At 42.1% G+C, this 23,522-nt stretch overlaps 1 long non-coding RNA gene across 9 annotated transcripts in view; it reads left to right on the top strand.

Annotated features, from left to right (window-relative positions):
* The window catches only part of LOC144829232 (uncharacterized), an 814,902-nt gene that overhangs the window by 386,284 nt on the left and 405,096 nt on the right, over positions 1–23,522 (top strand). For all 9 annotated transcript variants that reach the window (XR_013610616.1, XR_013610612.1, XR_013610614.1 and 6 more), the window contains exon 3: positions 6,491–6,557. This is a non-coding gene — a long non-coding RNA (uncharacterized LOC144829232). The remainder of the gene's footprint in view (positions 1–6,490; positions 6,558–23,522) is intronic.

Genomic DNA, 23,522 nt, shown 5'->3' with positions numbered 1-23,522 from the left:
GACCAGCAACACCGAGCAACAAGGAAGAGGTGTGGATGTGGTGAGAGGAAGAGTCACACTGAGACAACCGCATGTGGCACAACCAGATACGCCAAGCTGGTGCTAAACTGTGGGCTAGAGGGTGCTTGTGGGGTGCTTTCACACATGGAGCATGTGCAGACACTGGTAATCTGCGTACCGGAACCAGAGGATATACGAGTCAGATCCACGCCAGACCGAGAGCCAGGTGAGACCAGGGAAGAATGATCACCTACTCTCCAGAGTCAACATTTCGATATGAGACCCAATGCGGCCCCCAGCCAAGTGAACTATGTATGCTCTATGTGATGAATGGGGCTATAGGTTGTTGAGTATACATGCAGTAACTAAATATGCGAGAGATACATGGAGCCACCTGGCCTCTATGTGTAAAGCTGAACGTTACACACACACACCCTGAGACCCGGAAGCAGCTTAGGGGTTAAATAAAGGGGAGCTTGGCCAGTCGAGACTTATTCCCATAAGCACATCTAATGTCGAGTGTCCTTTATGCAGGCATGCTATATGAATAGGCCAGCGGTAGCAGACCTAGTCTAGAAATGTGTGAAGCGGCCTTTTTTTGCAAGAGTTGGGTTCGAGAACAAGGTAAAAAAAAAAGAGGAGGTGACCTGCATGCAGTAACTTTGTGGTGGTCCAGAAGCCACCGCAAAATGATTCTACTGAATGTTTCAGAGACTGCTTGATAAGGTTTCCACCTTTCCCAGAGAAAAATACTGGCCATTTGTTCATGTTTTAAGATTTCACAAAGGCCCAGATATGAAACTTAAATAAGACTTTATATAAAATTGTCCATATTAAATTATAACATTCATTTGCTGTCTTTGTTTACTTTAACTTTAGCTATATGTAGCCAGACCTATTGTTTCCAGTACATAACATATGCTTTCAATGGGCTTTTTGTTCAGCCCAGTGGCATAACAAGGCTGTCATGCGGTCTAGCACAAGATAGGAAATTAGGCCCTCATCCCCTTGTTTTGTAGTAATAAACAGTAACAACTGGGGTGCAGTGGCATCTCACACCGATAGTCATGGTTGCATTTAATATGCTACACACAATAATAATAGCTAGGTCCCTGGATCAACCCCTTGCTGATGAATGGATAGCTTTGTTGTCTGTCGCAGTTGTTTTGATTCTGATTCAATGACTTTCCTCCCTAATCTTGTGTTTGACCCACCTTGGAGCATTTAAGTGTCAGTGGTCTGACTGGATGAGTTGTATCCAGCCACTGGAATCTTCAAGGGACTTTTTTTCTTTTACATTAGCACTCCATGGAAGTGTGTGTGTTTCTTCGCTCTCTTGCTACCACCCTCCCCCAGCCCTACCTCCACCTCCCTCCTCTTCTCGATGATCAATGCTATCTGCACTACTCCCTGTGTTAATTTTATTTCTGAGAGCCTGGCAACTGCAAAGTGCGGTTGAACTTCTTGTTCTATTTTCCTTTTTATTTTTTTTATTTTTAAATATTTGGATTTTCTGCTCTATCATTCCCATCCACCATGCTACATCAGAAAATTAAAAATGGCTACTTGTATCACATTGTATGTGCACATTTGTCAGGAGGCATGCATCTGCATCAGTGGGTATCCTTGAACGGATTATGTTTACTAGAAAATCCATTCCAAGATCACAGTTTGTTCACACACATATGTGAAAGGAAAAAAGGATTGGGGAAGGCAGTATAGTATCTCTGCCGTGTACATCCTAATCCTATTAACTTTGCCAATGCTTGTCTAGTTTGTTCATGGAGTGGTTTGGGGAGGATTTTTTCTCCCAATTTCACCAGATTCACTTTTCTATGAATCACTCTCCCAACCGTACATGACAGAGACCTCAGACTTGGAGAGACAGTATACACTGTAAATTCAAGTTTATATCATCAAGCCTCCTAGCAAGCACATAATGCATACCACATGCCAGCTAATACATTAGCTTATGCACATAGCACAGCGTGGCAATACATGACATCTCTCATCATTCTGACCCCATGTTTTGTCCTGGCAAAAATGGTAATAAACACAAAACATTACAAGTTCATTTTGAAAAGCACACACAATTTCATGCTAAGGCAAAAAATGAAGCCATACACGACGTGCATAGGAGGTCATCAATATGGCTTGCCAGGAAGACACTGTGCTTGGTATGTTGGTGCATGTCAGCCAGCGTGGGGCGCCCCTGTCACTTTTAGTCTGGCGATAAGACTGGGAAGTCAAGTCTACGTGAGTCAATATGTGAGAGAATGAAGGATCTTCATGGAGCCACTCAGAGGGGTAATTTGAGACCCAGACCATTGACCAGAAGCCAGGATAAATGAACCTTCCTCCCAGCATGCGCCAAAGCTTCTACTAAGTCCCCTGGCAGTATCTCAATGTGATATGATATGATAAGCGATTTATAGTGCGTGCAGTTATTCCCAGGAGCGTCCCGGCGCAAACGTAGAAAGGTCGGCCAGGTGGACATTAGACTTGCACAAAGAACTAGGTTTTCAGTTTCTTCCTGAACAGCAATGAGTTACTAACAGATCGTAGCTCCAACGGGAGCTGATTCCATGCTGATGCTTCCAGGAGTGCTAGAGATCTGCCTCCAGATCTTTGACGCTGGAACTTTGGGATCACCGCTAGAAGTTTACTGGTAGATCCTAAATATCTAGATGGGTTGTAGAAAGTGAATCTAGCGCTAAGGTATTCTGGGCCCGTCTGATACAAAGCATCATGTACCAGTGTCAGAGCCTTAACCCCTTCGTCGCGAGGGGTAATTCCCCCATGGCGCGGGGGGGCGTCACCGCGGTGCTCGTGACGAGCCCAGCTTGTCATGAGGCACAGTGGAGCTGTGCTCATGACGAGCTGGGCTCGTCACGCCTCCTCCCACTGATTGATTCTCCCACACAGGTGGGAAATCAATTACGCGTGGGCGGACCGCGACTGTTATGACGAGCCCAGCTCATCATGAGCACAGCTCCACTGTGCCTCATGACGAGCTGGGCTTGTCATGAGCATGGATAGGGTTAAATTCGAACCTCTCCCTGATGGGTAACCAGTGTAGTCACTGCAGATGTGGGCTAATGAGTTGTCGTTTGGCGCATTTAGCAGAAGGCGAACTGCTGCGTTCTGGATCACTTGCAATTTATCCATTAGGTATTCTGGTATCCCCAGGTGTAAAGCACTGCCATAATCTATTCTAGATTAAACAAATGCCTGGATGACTGTTTTCCTTACTGAAAAGGAGAGCAGGGGCAGAAATTCTTAAGAGACCTCAGAATAGCTTTTTGACTTGAGGACAAAAAGAGAGTTTATTATCAAAGGTTATTCTCAGGTTTTTTACTAAGTCCTTCTGAGGGCCAGGAAGGGAGGCATTGTCAGGCCAAATAGTTAGCTCGAAGTTTGTTGGGAAAGTCTCGAAGCAGAGGATTTTCGTTTTTTTCTCATTGCATTTAAGTCGTTCTTTGGCTGGCCAGTAGAAGACTGCGGTAAAGCAGATTTTAATTTGTGTGCACTTCGGCTCAGAACCCTTACTCCAAGAAAAAAGCAATTGAGTGTCACCTGCATAGAATAGCACCTTCACTTCCAATTCTTCTACTAGAAGTGCCATGGGTGTAAGATATACATTGAAGAGCGTTGGACTTAGAGCCGAGCCTTGGGGAACACCTGTGGCCACCTTCGTTGGGCTAGTTGAGCAGGGAAGAACCCAAACTTTCCGGCTTATGTCTGCTATAAATAATGTTAGCCAGTCCAATGCATGTTCTGTCACTCCAATGTCTTGGAGGCAGTCAAGCCGCAGTGTATGGAGTATGGTATCGAAGGCCGCTGCCAGGTCCAACATGATCAGTACGCCCCCCCCATCTAGGGTTCCTTTGTTATATTCCGATACCTCAGCCAATGCAGTTTCTGTACTAAAGCGGGCTCTAAAGCCAGATTGGCTAGGGTGTAGCAACTTATTAGCTTCCAAGACGTTTGAAAGTTGTAAATTCACCTGCTTCTCCAATATTTTGTACAAGGCTGGCAGCAAGGAAATCAGCCTGAAATTGGCTGGAATAGCCGAGTCCGCCGTTGGCTTTTCAATAAGTCGAAGGATCTTCACCTGCTTCCATGCACTGAAGCTGTACTAATTGAGGTATTTAAGATAAGGTTTCCAGCCGGATTAATGGTCTCTGCCACTAAAGCCAGGGTGCATGGATCACAGGGAGAGCCAGATTTGATGGCTTTAAGAGAATGGCACCTCCTCCTGCTGGGATTATTTCTTGCTGCCTTCATCTGAGGTGGGTTATTCCCTGTGGACACAGATTTTGCCCAGGGGGCTCTCAGATCAATCCCCAATACTATTGACAGTAGGGAGACCATATAGAGGCAAGGAGGGTATAGGTAGTTTAAATGCCTGGTGGCTGTTGGGCGGTGAGTTCGGGGAGGATATCCGCGCTTCAATAGTCGGCTATTTCGAACTAAACACAGGCACGGTCTCCTCTACCACCACCTTGTAGGAGGCATTTAAAACGGTCATAAATCCATTACCGGCGAATGCAGTAGGTGCAAAGAGGCAGAGTTTGTGCAGCTAGAAGATAATATTAGAGACCTGGTGTGGAGGGCCACTATTGTCCCACTGCTTGTGGCTCACAGAGACCTGGCAGTGACCAACTAACTCTTAAACAGAAATTGCTGAAATCTGCTGCCTTGAGCTGGCTTCACTCCCAGGGTCGGTATGAGTTTGGAAATCAGGCTAGTAAGCTGTTGTATTGGCTAATGGTGGCCTCATGGCCTTACAGTCTTGTCATGGAACTGCAGTCGGTGCAGAGAGGTATGCTGCCGGAGTCGGAACTCCTGACGCACAGTTTGCCTCCAACTTTCAAGCCCTGTAGCCCTTTGCGGGAGCCTGGTGTTCCAGAGCATGCAAACCCTCTTATCCGTGATCTGCCAGTCCACACACTTAGTGTAGGGGAAATCACTGAGCTTGACCTACTGCTTACGTCAGAGGCACTCCAACAGTTTAATTGTCTATACCAGTGGGAGAAAGCCTGGGCCCAAATAGCTTTCCACTGGAGTTATATGGAAAATACTCCCCCTTACTGATTCCGCACCTCATGGCACTGCACAGAGACGCCTATGATAGGAGGTAGCTCCCACGAGACCTCAGAGGCAACTGTTGTGATATTGAAGCCTGGCAAACCCCCGGGGGAGTGCTGTATCTCTCTCATCAATTTGGAGGTGAAAATTGTAGCTAAGGTGCTGGCCACATGCCTGGCCACTGTGATCGCTCTGTAGTCCACAATGACCAGAGCGGCTTTATGCCTGGGAGGAGCACCAGACATTGCCTCAGAAGACTCCATCTGGCATTGGCCCGCCTGGACGAAATTCCTGAGGGGGCGGCACTGCTCATAGTCGACCTTGAGCGAGCATTCGACTTGGTACACTGGCCTTTTCTTAGGCGGTGCTCTAGAAGATGTAGTTTGCCCCACGTTTCAGAGGCTGGGTTTCTCACCTCTACTCTCACCTATGGCTCAGGTGAGGGTGAATCGGGCCCTATCACACAGGTTCCCCATTGGGCGTGGCACGAGACAGGGATGCCCCCTCTCTCCTCTCCTTTTCTCCCTCATAGTAGAACCACTTGCGGAACGTGTTCGGATCGATGCCAGGCTCGGCAGCTTCGGGTGGGGTGAAGGTACAGAGGACCATGTGTCTCTATATGCCAATTACATGCTTTTTGTCCTGCAAAATCCTAGCGAGGCTGGTCGAAACTGCCACTCTCGATAGAGGGTGGGGGCACTGTCTTCATGTGCTCCAGCATTACATTCAAACAGGGGGTATGAGAGGCAACATGTACATACAGGAGATGAAAAGGCATGTGTTAATAACGAAAGAGTCCACTTTGTTGTTTGCAGCCTTGGTGTGTCTTTATTCTAAGAATGCTGGATGGTTCATAGAAGCACCGCCAACGCGTTTTGCCCAAACCTGGGCTTCTCCAGGGCTGTATGTCGAGTACCTGATTTCCAGAATCTTCAGCTTCCACAGGAGCAGATGCTTATTCCTCTATGCCACGCTGAGATACCAAGGTCATTTAGATCCTGACATCAAAGAGGGGGAAAAGGGGATTGGTAGTAAAGAGAGAAACACGCCACGTCTTCCTTCTGCTGGACTGGACTGCACTATTCCTGTTTCTTCTTCTCTGTGTCTTTCTCCTGTAAAAGAGCAACTCTAGCAGTTCTTTCCTATATCACTTTTCAACTCTAAATTCTACTACTTAAAAAGTGATTACCTGTCCTAGCAGTGTGGCTAACTGTTCTTTCGATGTCTTTTCTACAAGGTGATTGCTGCTAAATTCTTCTAGATTAAGCAGTTCTATTAAGATACAGATAACAGTTATTCTTTATTCTATTGTCTCTTACTCTCTATCTCTAACTAGGAAATCTATGTTACCTTATTGCACCTTGTAATAACTTTTGTATGTCTCTTTATTCTTTTGCAGATAATAATGAAGTATTCTAATGAAGAAAGCCACGAAGTACACAAGAGAATTGTATTCACTAAAGGTGGTAAGTATCTTTATATATATATAACAACACATACTTGTCAAACTTCTGCCTAGGTGTATTCCCTTGTGTTAATCTTCAGTGGTTCTCTTGTATAGTCTCTTTTCAAAGAATAGATAACCAATAATGAACTGGAAACGATATTCGTCTCATATCAATCTTCCATGCTTTTCATTGTCTCTAAACAAGTCTCTGTGGCAAAAATTACTGAACTTAATAAACTCTCGTAACTAACTTTCTTTCTCCTTATTGCGGGAGTTTAGCAATGATTTTCATTGAAGAAATTTCGAATTCTTGACTAGATAGTAGTCTTGACTGCAATGAACTTCAACAGCACGAAATAATTATCAAAATTCAAACTTACCGCAGCTGCGATATTTCTACTGTTCTCTACGAGTCTTTGGTCTATACTCACAGACCCCAATCCGGTGTCTAAATGCCCCCAGAAACTGGTAAGGAAACGTCGGCAAAAAGTCGCGACCGTTTCATGCCAAAATATCAGTTGAAGTGCGCAGTTCCACAAACAAGGAACCGCCAACACAGCTGCGATCGTTGCATGGTCGAAACAATAGACCGCAATCTAACTGTAAACAATGACGGCCATCTTAGAATTCCGCCCCAGTTGTGTCACTAGTTTTTTATACCGCAGAGAAGACCATCGCTTAGATAAGTATCTACTTGGTCTAAAATGACGACCCTGATGGATTTTATAAACTACAGAGAGTTGCTGATGATTGTCAAGAGGATTTGTCTGCCCAATCCTGACACTGTAATATCATACAACATGTACATATTTAGAATATCAACAAGTAGAATGATTGCAGTGTCCATAAAAAAGGGACAATTGGTCTCACGTGCTCGTGCCGGAAGACAAAAGGAAATTGAGAAACTAAGGTGGAACAAGAGTCATCAAGGAAAAGAATTCATAGTGAGAGTAAGCGGTGAAAATACAGACGTGTAACAGTAGCTGTGTGACAGTGCACAGAAAGGAAGGAGAAGGGGAGTAAAGACAAAGTGGATTGGTAGTGTCATTATGGTTCATTATAGTGCAAAGCCAAAATTCACACCTCAATAGTGAGAAACTAGCATGACCAGTGGGCTGGTCAACGTGAGATTAGAAGGTCGGGAGGGTCTGAAGAATGACCAACATAGAAAGTCCAAAATACTTGAGGATACATCACTGCATCCCCAGTGAAGAAGTGATGCCTATAGTATGTCCAGCATTCTTAGAATAGAGACACACCAAAGCTGCAAACAACAAAGTGGACTCTTTCGTTATTAACTCACACCTTTTCATCTACTGTCTATACATGCTGCCTCCCATACCCCCCTTGATTTCAGCACGGAATGCGTGTGTCAGTAGAGGGGCCCAGAAAGTGGGGTTGTGTCTAAATAGATCGATAGGGAATCCGTTGGGGCCCAAAGATAGCCTTCAATTTTAACAGTGTCTAGACATGGAATCTACTTGTTGTTCAGTGATCAGTTATAGTTGCTGTGCCAAAGATCAGGAAGAAATATGCTTCATCCTAACTTGATTTTAAGGCATTTGTTGTAGCTCAATTTTTATCTGAGGTGGATTTCCTTATAACAGTGCGGACCCTTTTGAAGGGTTTTTCTTATTGTGTTAACGCAGAGAGAGACGCCCAGGAGGTGTACCACAATGTATTATGGAATTATTGCATATATTTGATAACACTTATTTTTACACCTATTTTTATCCTTGTTTTCTGTAGAAGTTTTAAGCCTATTTATATGTTGGTGCATTTATGGTCAATATTGACCAAATAAACTGTTGGACTGACTGGTGATAAAGGTTTCACCCAACTCTTACTAAGGGCCTTAGGGAGTTAAATTGATTATGTAACACTCTTGTGCGTATCCTATTCCAAGATATTGATTTAATTAAATGAATTCTATCTTTAAAAAAAGATAGTAATTAGGATAATGAAGTGTCAGAGTAATAAACTATTGTACTGTAGTGTAGTTCCTATCATCCCAATAGGCTCTGCGCATTGGAATAATATCTTCAATAGTATAGACCTAGGACGGAGGTTAACTAGGTCTTCTACTGACGATATTAGACTTAAAGTTTTGTGTTTGCCAGCTAGCTCAGAGTTCACTAGAAACTTTCTCGAATAGGCAAGGAGGATTTTAACCTCCCTGGATAGACAAGAAGGGATTTAGTTTCTGGCAACCATAGAACATGACAACTTTGCTCTCCCCTAATCAAGAGTGTATCTCTAGAGTCGTGTGAAAACAAAAGACAACTTATTTTACTCAGTCAGTTCAGTGCATTCTTAGTTTCACCAGATTGTAGAGAAAAGGAAGAGACGGGCGTGTTCAATAAAAGATGGTATTTATTGATCAGTCTCTTTTCTCGTACAAGAGAAATGAATCGCTATTATTGCAATACTTATAGTTAAGTAAAGTGCATACAGTAAAGACAGAATTATAAAATAATACTGAAAAAGCATTGATATGGTTTCTGAGCCATATGATACTTTAAAATGGATAAAATAGATACATACATATATACATTTGACTAATCGTACTCAACTGGTGCTTCTAACCACGCCTACCCCAGTGTATCTGACCTAAGCCTAATACGTGGGCGGGAGTAGATAAGTAGCAGTTTAAGTTAAGTTTGTTTTGCCACAGGACTGACTCAAGAATTCTCTGCAAGGGGTTATTCAGTTCTGTACCTGAGATCTAGAATGGTGGAGGGCTGGTATCTCTTATCCCAGGTCTTGATATTCCAGCTGCCTGCGAGGGCTGCGTGGAAGCGCCGGAGCTGGATTTCTCGGCAGGAGAAAGGCAGCGTCTCGTTCTCAGCGCGTCAGGAAGGCGGGGCAGCGCCTGTGGGCTTCGCTCTCTGCTGGGCTCCTCGGCAAGTCTCGCTGCTCCAATCTCGTCACCACCGCGTGTGTTTGCTTAAGGCAATGTCGGTAATATTTATACCTTAAAGGTGCCGAGATTGACGTAAGGATGGCCATATATATGTCAATAAGGATGTCATACGAACGGGTTCGTTCGCACATTCTTTTACTGAAGTTCTCGGTGAAATCAAAACAATGGCTACGGGATTTTCCCAGGTCGCTGTAGGTTTGATTTGTTTTGAGAACTCCGTATTCCTTATCAGGGGCTGGAGGAATATCGCTTGTCTAATTAGATGGCATGCGTTATGACCTAATCAGATAACGCGCTTCTGTGCCGTGGTGTGGCTTAATCAGATAACGGTTTTTGCACTGTTGGATGGCTGCTAGTTCATTATTAACCAAACCAGGGTCAGGAATAGGGGAATCGATACAGTACCTATAGAAATACATCACACCCACTCCACTTAGACTATGTCCATATTTACAAATCTAGGCATAGTGAAACTAGTAGCGTATGTGTATACCGTACCACCCCAAAATACATTCAAATGCATTCTGAAAATTTGAAATATGTAATATATGAAACATAATCACATGTACTGTATGCACAAGCAGTATAATAATGCTAAATATATAACGCATATTTCAACCCAGCATGAATAAATTGCGAAAACTACACATGAAATGGCTCTTTTATACAGAAGAAAAGTGCGAGACCATTCCATCACAATCATAAAGTTTTGTACGAAAATGCTAGAGGGTAGCTAATGTCTCTTGACTACCTAAAATAGAAATTCAGTTCTCTAAGAATAATGTCTACTTTAAGCAGAAGATAAGTGTCCCAAAAAATTGTAAATATTTTGGAATTGAGGGAGGTGAGAGGAAAAAAAATTGTTACATTTCATTGCTCTACTTTAAAGTTGAAGGCCAAATTCAAGTCTGCAGGGAACTCCGTGTGCTAGTTTGCTCAAAGTCATTCCTTCTGCTCTGGTGAAAACATCATATCATTTAGACTGTTGAAAAAACTGTCAACAGCTTCTTGCGAAAGTTCCACTAAGTCTGAAAAAGTTGTTACCGTGCATTCATGAGCATGATTGCCTTCATTGATGTTTTGATCAGCATAGCTGACTGAAGGTCGTACCTGATCGATGCTGCTTTCATCTCGTACTTCACTACCCCTCAATCGTAGTGGTGAAGTCTCCACGAATGCCGTCATCAGGATAGGTAGCCACTGGGGGCAGCACAATGCATGAGCCGTTACCGGACCCAACAAGGTTTCTGCGTCCAATGGCACATCCGATTGTAGTGTCAAACAGGTGTCCAACACGCATTCTTCGCCGCATAGCAAGCACCTTAATACAGGCATAACACAACGTTGCCACATTGGTCTAAATGAAAGAAACCAAGTCATGTTCAAGTCCCGTAGCCGTGCTAGTCCAAGGACTCTAGTTATGCGGTCCCGGTAGCCAATGGCTAGGATCGTTTCTTCCCTTGTCGCAGGTGTTTTGTCTGTGACATGGTTTGCCATAGCGAAATAACAGGATCAAAAATAGGATGCCTGCCACTAGTCCCAAAAGGAGAGGAAGTCCGCCAAAGATGGAATGGACAAAGTCTGGAAAAATACCCAGGATGGCTTTGAATGGTATCAAAATTCCTGAAAACACTGTCTTAAATACACTTGAGACACCACTGGTATCAGAAATGTTTAAGATTTCGTTCAGTATTTTTGCGAAATGTATGGGGGAATTTGTTGATAACAATAAATGAATCTCTGCCGTTGTCCTTGCAACTTGGAGATCATACGTTTCTTTTGATGACGTTAGCCTGGTCGGCGTCTGTAGGAGCACTCTCTTCATTCTGCTTAAAGTATCAATTCGAATAGAAGCAATTTTCAAATCGGGCCATAACCTTGCCTCCCTGTCTGGGGAATCGTTCGGGAACAATACCCGTTCACAGCACATGACCTTCCTAGTCACGGTTATGAGATAAGGTTTTCCGGGCAGCAAACGACAACATCTGCGATCTACTATTAGAATGTAACTCCCGTTCGAGAGTCTCCTAAAGAATGGTTCTATTTGTGTTGCAGGTGTGCCTAGCTGGTAACATGAAAGGTTATTTGAAGTCCCTTCACAGGCTCCATGCAAGCTAATACCCTGACACAGAAGTGTACCGCTTAGTGATCTTGCACAATTATCGCCACTAAGAAACACTTTCTGGCCTTTATTACTGACACATTCGTGTGTATAGGGCAAGTTCCATGTTGACTTAATGTACCCTTTACCCAACCTTTCATACTGGCCTGCCTGTATATATTTTTGGCAGTATTGAAACTGGAAAGTAGTTATCGGAATATTTATTATTCCATGTATTATCCATTCAATGACAGGTCGTTCTGACATTGTCAATGGTAATCTCTCAAGTTTTTCAATGCTCAGAATTGTATAGTCAGCACCCTTCTGTGCCATACTGATTTGTTTATCAGTAAGGTTAAAGATATAAAATAATGACGTTGTGTTAATTAAACGCCAAGGCACATAGCCTGAACGCAGATTTTGTAACGTCCAGCCAAGCTGTACAATAGAACGCAATTGGGACTGACCGTGTTGTAACATCAGTAAGTCTTGCGATATTATATCGATTGCTGAAGACACAATGCTGTCTAGAGAATATATTCTGGAGGACAGAGTCATTAACCCATTGTCCACCACAGAAAGTGATTTTTCCAAATTAATACGGTCAATTTCCCTTATTTTCTCTGCTGTCTCAATTTGAGTTTCTTTCCAGGCTCCGTTATAAGCTGCATATATAGAGGCCGCTATGAAACGTTTTTGACGCTGTTTGCGTGGTCCCATAATGAAATCACGCAAGTCAGCACCTTCTGTAAGTAAAGTTAGGTGTTGCTTAATTTCTGCCAGTGTGGACGTTTGTAGCCATTGAAGGCAGAGCTTGCCCACGCTGTAGGTGGTTACTATCCCTGGATGTTGTCTTTGGGAATATCTAGGGTCTGGCCTGGTCAATGTGAACCCCTGTATTTTGTTCAGGAATCTGTCTTGACAGTTATTTGTATCTGTGGGCCAGATCAACCATTGTTTCCATTCAGGATGTGTTCTGTTTTGGTTTAGTATATGGTTTACGTCTATCTCAACATCTATAGAGCTATTATCGTTCACTGTTGGCTTTGGAATAGACGGTTTGTTTAAATCTTTGATTTTGGCTAAGCCAAGACAGGTAGTTTGTTGAATAGTGTCATTCAAAAATATAATTTGTTCTGGGATCATGCAGGCTCTAAACAATGATTCTATACCTTGTACTTGCCAATCTCTTGTACCCCAAACAGTTTTTGCTTCAATATTATTGTTCCAGAAATCAAAACCAAATGTATTCATTCGCTCAAAAAATGAATCTGAATATATCAATTTTGTGTTTGTAAGCATGGTCTTCATACCTGTCTTATTTGACAATTTGAAATAAAATGTTTCTGCATTACTTGTGTTAAACCCTGAAAAGTATGAATATTTATCATAAAATGTTTTCGAGCTACCTTTTGGAGGAGTAGCACAATGTTCCCATTGGTTATAATTTAAAACATTTCTAGGTTGTGCAGATTTGTGTAGATAATGGTTACCATAGTGGTTGTAGCAGAACATTTGATCATAATTAGACGAACCCTGCAAATAATCATGTTCTGTAAATTTAGCAGACATCACAAGATCAGACATCATATCATTAATACTTTCAAAGTCCCAATCATCAGAAAATGTGCTTGGTTTTACAAAGTCACTCAATGAGATCTTGAATTGGTGTGGATACTTCAGGATTTCAACCGGACCATAGATTTCATAATCAGTTTTGTCCCATGCTACACCGCCTGGTATAGGATTGGCTGTGAAGTTCACTGAAGAAAGTTCTCTTTTCTCGACGTGTGAAGATGTGTGTGGTTTAAGGACCAAGTTGATTTTCTGGCTTGCTGTGTCCATTTTAGCATATTTTCCTTCAATGAAATGTCCCAAGCATAGTACCATGATGAGCCAAAGTATGAGGATAAATGCACCTAAGGCCACCCAAAATTCAATCCATGGAGAAATCAGATAGGTTTCTTTCAGCTGTTGAAAAAGTTCCTTAGCTTTATCTTTAAAAGTTTTTGTTGATGGCTGTTTCTTAGATTCACTCAGATCTTCAGATGAATCATCGAAGTTGATGAAGTAGCCGGATGCTGTTCTGTCAATTGTTCCAATTGCTTCTGGATTACTTTTTGTTCTAGATGTTTCCTTTGTTTTATCAGCATACTCATATTTTACTTCATTGTAGGTTGGTGTGTCTCGACTAAATGTCTTTATTTGGGTTTTTAGAGGTTCAAGTTCCATTGCTTTGTTGCATATTCCTTGTTGATGTTCTGTGGGCATTTCGAATGTGATTAGCCTCTTAGTTTGAACCTCTGGATTTGTAGCAAACATCGGTGTTATACTACTTCTTGGGAGTCCACTTGGCCTACTGTTTGTTATCGGCCACATGATTGTGGTTTTACAAAGTCGATGGATACAACTCTGTTCTCCTTTTTACCAGCAAGGGGTGGTAGTACTACTGATCTTGTCCCGTTGATAGACAAGACAGGAACTGCTTTCCTGTAAGAAGGCCCAACTTCCTTCTTTACCGCGATCTTCTCTCTGACTAGATCCCCGACTTTTGGAATCCCGACAGGTCTTGCTGGGACAGGTGGTTTCTCTTCAGTGGTCGTTGGCTGCTGTTTCAGCTTTATGTTGCTCAGGTCTTTTCTTGTTTCATTTAAGTCCTGCAAAATAGCCAAACGATCTTTGATATCAAAGCATTTGTCTTTAACCACTGAAGTCTGACTGTCAAGATCTTGGATCATCATTCTAGTCCCAAACAATAGTTCGTACGGACTGAATCCCCTCAGAGAATCTCTTGGCAGGTTATTTAGACTACGTTGGACACTTATTAGATGTTTGACCCACCCAGCTCCCGAACCTAATACCTTTGCTGTTATAGATTGCTTTATGTCACGGTTTTTTCTTTCTACGATTCCGTTTCCCTCAGGATGAAATGGACAAGAGTACCGCAATGCAATGCCCATGCTGGTCATGGCCTCCTTATAAGCTCGAGAGCTAAAAGCAGGTCCCTGGTCAGAATGTAGCATGCCAATTGCGTATGTGCCGATAAAGACTCGCAAATCTTTTATAACAGTTCTGGCGTCAGCCGATCGCTGGGGCCACATCCATATGAATCTCGTACATGAATCCACTGCGACCAAGATATATTTATAGTTACCATCCCTCTGTAAGGGACCACAGTGGTCCAGATAAACACAGGCTAATGGTTTATCTGAGATTAGAAGGGGCGTCTGTGCTGGTCGTCTCACTGTTGATACCTTCATTCTTTGACATATTTCACATTCTAGAACATAGTACCTTGTCTGTCTTCTCATTTGTGGCCACCAGTATCTCTGCTTTAGTAATGATACTGTGGCTGAAACGCCAGCATGTACAGAAGCAAGCCCTTCGTGTGCCGCTATGATGAGTCCTAACCTATGTTCCATGTTTGGAATTGCCCTATCCCCCACTCCAGGGATTCGAGCAAACGGAACATTATTTGCATCAGTTATGTATGAGTACTTTACTGGAAAGCCTTTTGGGAGTGTTTCTATTGCTTCTTTTACTGTAGCGCTGACAGCCTGTAATATTTCGCTGTCTATTTTTGTTTGTGACCGGGTGATGGCAGCTACGGAAGCCGTTTGCACAGCTGCCTTCGCGGCCTCATCAGCCAATGAATTCCCTGCAACGTGAACGCCATCACGTTGATGACTCAGTGTATGTATCACGTGAGTCTTTTGTAGTTCTTTTTGTAAAAGAACTACTTGTTCCCAAAGCATTTTATGCTTGATTGTGCCACCTTTCGCATCTTTAAAACCATTCTGAACCCAGATCTGCAAGTATTCATTGTAAGACTGAACGCAATAATACGAATCGCACACTATGAGTGTGGGGAATTCTCGATCGGTATTTTCAAGCGCCATCTTGAATGCCAGTAGTTCTGCTCGCTGAGCTGTACAATCACCTAGAGATTGCGTTTTAGTGACCAGCGGTTTAAATTTTCCTTCGTGCCAGTGACCTTTAACAATCGCGCACGCAGCACTGTAAGCTTGTTTACCCCCCCACTGCAGGTTGTGCTGATCCGTCTGTATATATTATACAGCCGTAATGTTCTAGAGGCAGAATTTCGGTTGGCGGAGGACATTCAAATTCATATTGGAGAAATTCTTGTGTTTTTAAGTTGGGATCAAATTCGTATACCACGTCTGTTGCAGCAAGAGAGTTAGCCCACTGTATCCACCTTGGATGGAGTGCTTTAGCATTCGGAATGCTTGCCTTCGTTACCGCCTCCAGGGCTGGTATCGGTGTCACGATGATTATTCGTTTACCTTGTGCTAGGGCCCGCTCCTTTGCTACAGCAGTCTGTACCGCGGTCAGAATTTTTTCCGTTGGGCTAAATTTCATTTCAGCTTTTGTGTACAAGTGTGATTTGTATGCAATTGGTACCTTTTCTCCCTCATTAGAGGTCAGGTATGTGAATCCGCATCTTCCTGGGATGACTCGAATCACAAGGTTGCGTGTGTTATCACGTGTTTGTAATTTTGTTTTAATTAACATGTCTGTTTGTAAAGATCTCAAAATTTCTGTGTGTTTTTGAGTCCAATTGATTCTTTTAAAATCTGGTTTTATTAGATCATAAAGGGGTTTGACCCTTTCTGCGTAATTTATAATGTAAGTTCTTCCGAAATTTAGGAAGCCTAGAATTGATTGTAGGTTTTTTAGTGTTCTAGGTGCTTGGATTACAGCACATTTCTCTAAGAAATTGTCAGCCAGGCTTTTGCCTTCACTTGATAGTTCATATCCTAAAAACAGGACTGTTAGATGGGCAATTCTTGATTTTTTAAAGTTGAATTTGTAACCCTCTGCTGCGAACCCAAGTATTATGGTGTTCACTCTCTTCAAGTGAGTATCCAAGTCATCATCTGTTAGATAGATGTCGTCGACATAAGATAATGTCTCGTCATCATATGTTTGTAGTAATTCTGTTACTCTCGCTGAGAATAATCCTGGGCTGTTCTTGAACCCCTGGGGCAAACAACAGAATTTTTTTTGCGCGCCATTTATTGAGAACGCCGTCAAATATCTGCTCTCTGGTGCTATATTTTGACAAAAGAATCCATTAGAGATGTCTAATGTTGTTTTGTATTTTTTGCGCACTATGTTATTCATTAGTGCAGCACTATGCGAGTTTTGTACTGCAAAGGTTTTGCAACATGAGTTAAGGTGTCTGTAGTCCAAAACAAGACGATATGAATTGTCTGGTTTGGAGACAGGAAACAAAGGGTTGTTCATTTGTGAGGTGCAAGTTTCAATCACCCCCTGGTATTCAAGTTGATCTAGGATCTCTTTTACCTGTTTTTTAGCTTCTTGCTTAATTGGGTACTGCCTCTGTGCAGTAGGTTGTGATTTTAACTGGATTTTGTGAGGAGGAGAGTCCTCATCCCATCCCACATGATTTTTGTATAAGGCAGGGGCTTGAGCTACTGCCCACTTTCTTGCAAGTGTATATTTTTTATGAATTGGGATATGATTTGAGAAGGCAGGCATAATTATTTCTACGCCATGTGGGCACTCCCTGACAAACTCGGGTGGCCAGTCTTGTTCAGCTAGAAGGATGTCATAGCCCTTGGAGAGATTATCCCAAAATAGACCCCTTATTTTTCCAGTCTTATCCCCCTCTATACGCAATGTTATTTCATATATTTTATGAGGTTTGCTAACTCTGGTATCTGCAGTTTCCACTTGAATGTATTCATTCGTGTCCACTGTCTCCAGATGATTCATAAGGACTTTGCGAGCTATGCTCACTTCTGCTGCGCTGTCTAGCATTGTCTGAGCCCATTCTCCGTTTTTCAGCTGTGTCCTCAGTATTCTCGGCATGATTTATTACTTTAATACTGGCTACCTTCTTTTTTTTGGAAATTGTAATTTTTTATTCAGATGAGCAGGTTCCTTGTCTTTGGACTTGACGTGCTCTTCCCTGTGTTCTGATCGTCCTCTTCTTTCCGATTTCTGCGAGGAAGTCTGAAAAGATTGAGAGGGACGTGTATCAATATCTTGATATCTATCAGGTTTTTTTATATTATCCCTATTTCTAAGGTTGTATTTTTTCACAGAGGGCTCCCTTTGGGGAGACTTGCGTCCTTGGTCAGGAGATCTTTCTCTCCGCCGAGGAGACCTTCCTCTGGACTGGAATCTTTTTTCTTTAGGATTGGATTGTTTGTTTCCATCCCAGCTCTTTTTTTGAGTGTTTAAATTATTTTTAATAAATACCTTTTCAGGACTTTCAACTAGTTGGGGTTTCACTGGTATTCCACCCAGACTATCTCTTCCTGGTTCTTCATAGGATTTTTCTATGATTCTGGCAATTTCAGATGGTTGGTCTGCTATATTTGTCTCTTTTAACCTCTGGCGGATCGCCACATTTGCTGCTTCTCCCTTTATGTTTGCTAGTAATATTGCCGAGACCTGCTTGAAGTCTTTCAGTAATTTCATACCGAGAGTTAAAGTTGGTTCTGGACCGTATTCATCTTGAATTTGTTTTAGCACATCTGGTATTACTGACATGGATGGTACACCATGTGTTTTTGTGTAAATGGAAGCAAAGACTGTACCCCAAGTGTCACAGTCCTCCACATGTGGTGCGATTCCCATTGGAAGACAGATAGTCAGAATCCTGTGTTTCTCAACAGAGGTGGTATCTGGGAACACAGCCTCTATTTGAGTGATTTTTTGTGCTAGCCAGAAAGGTATTTGTTCCCGTTTTGCTGGTACTTTACCTAGACAGGACTGTATGTTCTGTGGTGTAATTTTATTTGTGTTCCCCTGATGAGGGGTCAGCTGTGGAATTTTAATTGCTGGTTGGACTGTTGAAGTCCGCATTACATATTGGACTAATTGTCTATGTATTTTAATTAGTTGTTTTAGCTGTGCTAAAAGGTCTGCTGCAGGCATTTCTTCAATGTCTGGATGTGGTGTGTATCCGGCTAGGACCGGCCAAGTTGCTCCTGGTCTACCTAGTGGACCGAGCCTGGTGATGTGATTATTATGTTTTAGGGCGCCATTAAACAAGAGCAGGTGCTCTTGGAATTTGAGTGGTATTTCCACCTCCTCAAAAGGAATGTACTCATTAGGAGGTTCCTCTGTTTTGTAATAGTGGAAGACCTTTGTTACAGCGTTTGCTGCTGGAAAATGTATCCATGAATAGAATACCTCTGTCTGCCGATATTCGTGTGCCTCAATTACGAATATGACTGTACCACCTCTTGGTGTCAGTCCATTTTCTATAAGTTTTAAGGTTATAGATTTTCTTATGCTGACGGGGATGAGAGTTGCATCCGGGTCTTGTTGTAGGAGACTATTGTCAGCTGCGAGGAGTTCAGCTGCTATTCTAGCTGTCTCTCTTTCTTCTTCAGTGTCTGACATTCTACTGTCAGGAAGGTTATTTTGTTTGTTTACAGATCAAGTTTCTACGGAAACAAAGATTAGATGCACAATATTTTGGAACAGTGTATCCTTCAACGTTGAATAAACCAAGAACCATACATAGGAGTCTAACCTTTCACCCACTCCAGACGTCTTTGGAGTTATATGGGAAAAAAGGGGCTCTGTGTGAAAAAGAACGACTGAGTTACTCTAATGTCTTGCGTTAGTTTTATCGCCTATCCAAACCGTTGGGCGCCATGTAGTGTAGTTCCTATCATCCCAATAGGCTCTGCGCATTGGAATAATATCTTCAATAGTATAGGCCTAGGACGGAGGTTAACTAGGTCTTCTACTGACGATATTAGACTTAAAGTTTTGTGTTTGCCAGCTAGCTCAGAGTTCACTAGAAACTTTCTCGAATAGGCAAGGAGGATTTTAACCTCCCTGGATAGACAAGAAGGGATTTAGTTTCTGACAACCATAGAACATGACAACTTTGCTCTCCCCTAATCAAGAGTGTATCTCTAGAGTCGTGTGAAAACAAAAGACAACTTATTTTACTCAGTCAGTTCAGTGCATTCTTAGTTTCACCAGATTGTAGAGAAAAGGAAGAGACGGGCGTGTTCAATAAAAGATGGTATTTATTGATCAGTCTCTTTTCTCGTACAAGAGAAATGAATCGCTATTATTGCAATACTTATAGTTAAGTAAAGTGCATACAGTAAAGACAGAATTATAAAATAATACTGAAAAAGCATTGATATGGTTTCTGAGCCATATGATACTTTAAAATGGATAAAATAGATACATACATATATACATTTGACTAATCGTACTCAACTGGTGCTTCTAACCACGCCTACCCCAGTGTATCTGACCTAAGCCTAATACGTGGGCGGGAGTAGATAAGTAGCAGTTTAAGTTAAGTTTGTTTTGCCAAAGGACTGACTCAAGAATTCTCTGCAAGGGGTTATTCAGTTCTGTACCTGAGATCTAGAATGGTGGAGGGCTGGTATCTCTTATCCCAGGTCTTGATATTCCAGCTGCCTGCGAGGGCTGCGTGGAAGCGCCGGAGCTGGATTTCTCGGCAGTTCTCAGCGCGTCAGGAAGGCGGGGCAGCGCCTGTGGGTTTCGCTCTCTGCTGGGCTCCTCGGCAAGTCTCGCTGCTCCAATCTCGTCACCACCGCGTGTGTTTGCTTAAGGCAATGTCGGTAATATTTATACCTTAAAGGTGCCGAGATTGACGTAAGGATGGACATATATACGTCAATAAGGATGTCATACGAACGGGTTCGTTCGCACATTCTTTTACTGAAGTTCTCGGTGAAATCAAAACAATGGCTACGGGAATTTCCCAGGTCGCTGTAGGTTTGATTTGTTTTGAGAACTCCGTATTCCTTATCAGGGACTGGAGGAATATCGCTTGTCTAATTAGATGGCATGCGTTATGACCTAATCAGATAACGCGCTTCTGTGCCGTGGTGTGGCTTAATCAGATAACGGTTTTTGCACCGTTGGATGGCTGCTAGTTAATTATTAACCAAACCAGGGTCAGGAATAGGGGAATCGATACAGTACCTATAGAAATACATCACAGTACCTTGAGGAGTCTATTGGGATTAAATATGTTGAAGTGCCTTGAACATTGCATTATCAAATAACAAAAATCAAGCATTTAAGATATTGTGGATTTGCAGCTGGTTTCTAGTATTTTGACAGTATATTATATGGTGTAGTGAGTTTCTTTTTAAAGTTGAATTATCCTAAATGTATATTATGTTTTCTATGCTATGAGTCTCTTTGGTGTCACTTTAAACTGCATTAAACTAGTGAGTTTTGATAAACATTCAAGAACAACTAATGGCTGGAAAGATTAAATATGAAGTTTATTAGACTTGAAGTCTTAAGTACCTGGTAACATCAAGGAATGTTATTGGTTTTATTTAAGATGGAAACGGTAAAGACGAAATTAGATTCCAAATGGATTAGATTGACTAATTATAAATTGGGACTGGGTTATGTTTAAGGTGGGCTTGCTTTAACCAGTTACAACTCGAAACTAGGAAACCGAATTTAGAATCAAGTATGTTTACTTGACCAGTAGGGAATTGGGACAGGAATTTGTATCATTTTGGTTGGAACAATCACTTACGACTTGACGTTAGATTAGGTTTCCGGTAGGTTGATTTTTCCGTTGATTTGGCGTTCAATAGATTGAATTTGCCATTTATATCTTGGACTAGAAAGCAACCTTAGCGTTCTAAATAGTTGTATTCACCAATTACAACTGGAGCTGGAACAGAAAATAGGTTAGATTAATCACTTGCAGCTGGGACTAGTTTAGGTTTTAGGTAAATTATATTTACCAGTAAAGATTGAGAAATGTGAAATAATTTGATAACATGTAGATTGGATTTACCACAGCTTTGGACTTGAAAAGGCCATTTACATGTTTACAGTGTTTGTGACAAGTTTCAATATTCTACATTGGAACCTAGTGTTGGAAGAGTGTTTTGCTAAGTAAAATTTGACTCGAAACCTACCTGGCCTACGAAGTATTGAAGTGAATCACAGAGCTATAATTCCACAGCATTTAGATTAGGATACAAACATTGAATGAATGTTCTTCATCTGTTTGTTCAAAACGTAACTGTAATGTTAGGACAAGCCCATAAACGTCTTGTAAGGATTTTGGTGTGCAAACATTAAATTATGTTTGGCCTATGCAGTCTAGATGTATTGGATTTGTTGAGGTATCCCACTTAGAATCCTTAAATGCAGTAGTCCCTCTGTCTGAAACCCCAGGAACTGTGCTTCTCAAGCCAGAAGTCAAGTGCGTAAAAGGAAGGAAACAACTAACTTGCTTACAGTACCCCAGCAGAGGACATAACAAATCTAAGGGATGGTTCAGAGGATCGAATCTGGGTTCCTGCTTCTGATGTATTCTCTTGTGACGCAGCAGTGCATATGTATTCCTGTGTGTTCCATTGCACCTCTGTCGGGGCGTCTTTACTGTGCTTCAGAGTGCCATCTATTTAGGAGAAGGTGCCTTAATTCTTAGGTACTTGTTGATAGAAACTAACGGATAAGCAAAAAAAGTTAATGCACAGCTGTTTATTTCCTCTTACCTCATTTCAATTTATAATTGTAAGTGATGTTCACATGTGAACACAAGTACTGGTGGTTGACAAGGACATACCCTTCCTTTGAGCTTTAAAGCAATTAAAGTTAAAATCCAAGCAGGGGTTTTACATAAGCACCCAAATCATAAATATATGGAGCCTTCCACTGAGTTTTACATATTTGGAATCTTTTATTCATGAGATTTAATTAAGCTTTATAAAATGATTGTCTTTTAAAAATCTGTACTGTATTTGAGTGCATTGCCATTTACCTCCAACTTAGATAATACACGATTTGCATATTTTAAGGGTCTGATAGCTACATGTTGTGCATACTAATTAGAATTCCCCCTTCAAAACTACTAATTCTCTGCCTTATGTTTAACTAGCAACTTAGAGTTTAAGTTTCGAATCGGATCAGATCTCTAATCCTTTAATTCGATCTTCAACTTTGGTTGAAGAAATGAAGACCGTAATTAAATTCTTTTTTCTCTTTAGTTTATGGCAAAAAAGTCTAATGCCTTGTAGACAAGTAATGCATTGCATTAATACGACTACTGACAACAGACCGTCAAATGATACAAATATCTGATGAACTTTTTATTTTTTATTTTTTTGTAACTCTTTTTATTATGAAAAAAGAACAAACAGACAAGGCAATAATAAGCAGTACAGTTGGTTATGTGTTCAAAGAGGAAGGAAAGTGCATTACAATATAATACAAAGAATCATTAGTGCGGGGGGGGCAGGGGAGAAACCAGAGTCAAAAAACATAGAAACTAAACAATACTAGGAATGTCGGGTCAGGGGGACAGAGGAACATCCGGAATATCTGCAAGGGGAGGTGTGCAAATATCTCCACGGTAGGAGTTCCATTGACCCCAGATTTTACCCCATTTCTTAGGTCTGCCCCGCGCCACATACACCGTCTTCTCTCTAAACATACACCAGTCCATGTTCTCCTTCCATGCCGAGACCGTGGGCGGCCTCTGGGAACCCCACAACTGCGCAATGTCTCTCTTGGCAATCATATTCCCAAGGGTCGCCCATTGCGTCTGTGCCACATCATAGTCATTCGGTTCCCATACATTCAACAGACAAAACCTGGCTTCAGGCGACAGCGCGACATCCGTGACCTCCTCCATCACAGCATGCACTCGATTCCAGAACACAACCACCTCCGTCCGGACACTCCCAAATTATATGGAGGAAAGTACCAATCAAACCACAACCACGCTTACATAATCCATCCACAGAATAACCCATACGAATCAGGCGAGGGCCAGTCACATAAATCCGATGCAGGATCTTAAGCTGGACGAGTCGGAGATGGGCCGGAATCGCGACCTCCTTAGGTGAGGATATCGCCGATTGCCAGTCCTCGCCATCCAACTCTAAACCGTCACTGGTCCAGACCTCCCTGAGTTGCGCCAACAG

Source organism: Lissotriton helveticus, chromosome 1_1, assembly GCF_964261635.1.
Source record: "Lissotriton helveticus chromosome 1_1, aLisHel1.1, whole genome shotgun sequence".
Lineage (NCBI taxonomy): Eukaryota > Metazoa > Chordata > Amphibia > Caudata > Salamandridae > Lissotriton > Lissotriton helveticus.
The sequence above is the reverse complement of the archived record's forward strand: the minus strand, read 5'-3'. Positions and strand labels throughout refer to the sequence as shown.